This window comes from Heterodontus francisci, chromosome 44, assembly GCF_036365525.1.
Source record: "Heterodontus francisci isolate sHetFra1 chromosome 44, sHetFra1.hap1, whole genome shotgun sequence".
Classification (NCBI taxonomy): Eukaryota; Metazoa; Chordata; class Chondrichthyes; order Heterodontiformes; family Heterodontidae; genus Heterodontus; species Heterodontus francisci.
The window spans coordinates 19,886,114-19,889,638 of NC_090414.1; positions in this window are offsets into that span (position 1 = coordinate 19,886,114).

Sequence of the window (3,525 nt, forward strand, 5' to 3'; positions counted from 1 at the left end):
ATGAGGCGCTGTGGGCCATCAGCAGCAGCAGAATTGTACTCAACCACAATCTGTAACCTCATGGTCCAGCATATCCCCCACTCTACCATTACCATCAAGCCAGGAGACCAACCCTGGTTCAATGAAGAGTGCAGGAGGGCATGCCAGGAGCAGCACCAGGCATACCTCAAAATGAGGTGTCAACCTGGTGAAGCTACAACAGAGGACTGTCTGCGTGCCAAACTGCGTAAGCAGCATGTGATAGACAGAGCTAAGCGATCCCATAACCAATGGATCAGATCTAAGCTCTGCATTCCTGCCACATCCAGCCATGAATGGTGGTGGACAATTAAACAACTAACTGGAGGAGGTGGGTCCACAAATATCCCCATCCTCAATGATGGGGGGGCCTAGCATATCAATGCGAAAGATAAGGCTGAAGCATTTGCAATAATCTTCAGCCAGAAGTGCCAAGTTGTTGATCTATCTCAGCCTCCTCCTGAAGTCCCCAGCATCACAGATGCCAGACTTCAGCCAATTCGATTCACTCCGCGTGATATCAAGAAAAGACTGAAGGCACTGGATACTGAAAAGGCTATGGGCCCTGACAACATTCCGGCAATAGTACTGAAGATCTGTGCTCCAGAACTTGCCGCACCCCTAGCCAAGCTGTTCCAGTACAGCTACAACACTAGCATCTACCCGGCAATGTGGAAAATTGCCCAGATATGTCCTGTATGCAAAAAGCAGAACAAGTCCAACCTAGCCAATTACCGCCCCATCAGCTTACTTTCGATCATCAGTAAAGTGATGGAAGGTGTCATCAAAGTGCCATCAAGCGGCACTTGCTTAGCAATAACCTGCTCAGTGATGCTCAGTTTGGGTTCCGCCAGGGCCACTCATCTCCTGACCTCATGACAGCCTTGGTTCAAACATGGACAAAAGAGCTGAACTCAAGAGGTGAAGTGAGAGTGACTGCCCTTGACATCAAGGCAGCATTTGACCGAGTATGGCATCAAGGAGCCCTAGCAAAACTGAAGTCAATGGGAATCAGGGGGAAACTCTCCGCTGGTTGGAGTCATACCTAGCGCAAAGGAAGATGGTTGTGGATGTTGGAGATCAATCATCTGAGCTCCAGGACATCACTGCAGGAGTTCCTCAGGGTAGTGTCCTGGGCCCAACCATCTTCAGCTGCTACATCAATGACCTTCCTTCAATCATAAGGTCAGAAGTGGGGATGTTCACTGATGATTGCACAATGTTCAGCACCATTCGTGACTCTTCAGATACTGAAGCAGTCCATGTAGAAATGCAGAAAGACTTGGACAATAGCCAGGCTTGGGCTGATAAGTGGCAAGTAACATTCGCGCCACACAAGTGCCAGGCATCTCCAACAAGAGGGAATCTAACCATCTTCCCTTGACATTCATTGGCAATACCATTGCTGAATCCCCCCTTATCAACATCTTAGGGGCTACCACTGACCAGAAACTGAACTGGAGTAACCATATAAATACAGGTCAGAGGCTATGAATCCTGCGGCGAGTAACTCACCTCCTGACTCCCCAAAGCCTGTCCACCATCTACAAGGCACAAGTCAGGAGTGCGATGGAATACTCTCCATTTGCCTGGATGGGTGCAGCTCCAACAACACTCAAGAAGCTCGACACCATCCAGGACAAAACAGCCCACTTGATTGGCACCCCATCCACAAACATTCACTCCCTCCCCCACCGACGCACAGTGGCAGCAGTGTGTACCATCTACAAGATGCACTGCAGCAACTCACCAAGGCTGGAGGTCTGCTACCCGACGGGACCCGATGACATGTGTCGGGTTCGGGTTGGGTCAGGCCCATCTTCCGGGGCTACTTTCGGGCTCGGGGCAGGTCAGGCCGAGTCCAGATCAAGTCGGGCCGGGTCGGGTCGGACACACACGGTAAGTGCTCTGCTGGTAAGTATTAAAAATAAAAAAACCTTACCTGAGCTAGGAGTCCAGGATGAAACTGAGTCTGCGCAGTGTGAGTGACGTCACTATGACGTCTCGCGCATGTGCTGCAGCTTCTTACAGGTTCGATGTCAGGAACATAAGTAAAGGGATGGTCTGGTCGGGCCGACTACTGGCGGGTTCGGGTGGGGTCGGGCTCGGGGCAAAATCGGAGGGACTCGGTCCGGGTCGGGCTCGGGCCCGCTGTGGCTCAATTGGGTTTGGGTCAGGTTCTTTTTCCCGACCTAAAGCAGGCCTCTAACCAAGGCTCCATAGACAGCACCTTCCAAACCCACGACCTCTACCAACTAGAAGGACAAGGGTAGCAAATGCATGGGAACACCACCGCCTGCAATTTCCCCTCCAAGTCACACACCATCCTGACTTGGAACTAAATCACCGTTCCTTCACAGTCGCTAGGTCAAAATCCTGGAACTCCCTTCCTAACAGCACTGTGGGTGTACCTACCCCACACGGACTGCAGCGGTTCAAGAAGGCAGCTCACCACCACCTTCTCAAGGGCAATTAGGGATGGGCAATACATGCTGGCCTGGGCCTGCGATGCCCACATCCCATGAATGAATAAAAAAAAACTCTACTATGGTCCTTTCTGGGACTTGTCTTGTGGATATCAGGTGAGAAATAGATTGGAGCAAAATACTGCTGATGCTGGAGCTCTGAAATGAGAACAGAAAGTGTCGGAAATACTCAGCAGGTCTGGCAGCATCTTTGTAGAGAGAAACAGAGGTAATGTTTCAGGTCTGTGACCCTTCATCAGAACTGTTTGGGCCTGTTTGTGGAATGAATAGTTTCATTAGCTAAAGGGAGAGGGGAAAATCTATGTGTTTGACACCACCTGGGCCTATCCATATCCAGAGCACCTCATCCCTATGATAGAAGGTTTTCTGTGGCAGTTTAATTTGCATATGCAAATCCCAACTTGCCTCCACCCCAGCTGGCTAGACACCACCATGTGACACTCTGGGTTTGTAACCTGGCAACACAGTGATGAGACGAATCACTCAGTGGGGGAAAAAAAAACCTCATAATTCGAGGTGTGGCTTGCTTCGATGTTTTTGTCCGTGCACTAGTTTTCTTCCTTTCTAATTTAAAATTCTCATCCTCGTCTTCAAATCCTTCCATGGCCTCACCCTCCCTATCTCTGTAACCATCTCCAGCCCTGCATTCGGAATCTCTGCATTCCTCCAATGCCTCTTATGCATCCCTGATTTCCATTGTCCCAGATGGCTGTGCCTTCATCTGTCTAAGCCCAAGCTCTGGAATTCTCTCCTTAAACCCCTCTCCCCTCTCTCCTCTCCTTCAAGGTGCTCCTTAAAACCTACCTCTTTGAACAAATTTTTGGTCACCTGTTCTAATGTCTGCTTCTTTGGTTGGTTGTCAGACTTTTTTTTGTATGATAACATTCCAGTGAAGCGTCTTGGGACGTTTTACTACATTAAAGGTGCTATATAAATGCAAAACCAAAATACTGCTGATGCTGGAAATCCAAAATTAACATAGAAAATGCTGGGCTGCTCATTTATGGCAAGAAAAACAGAG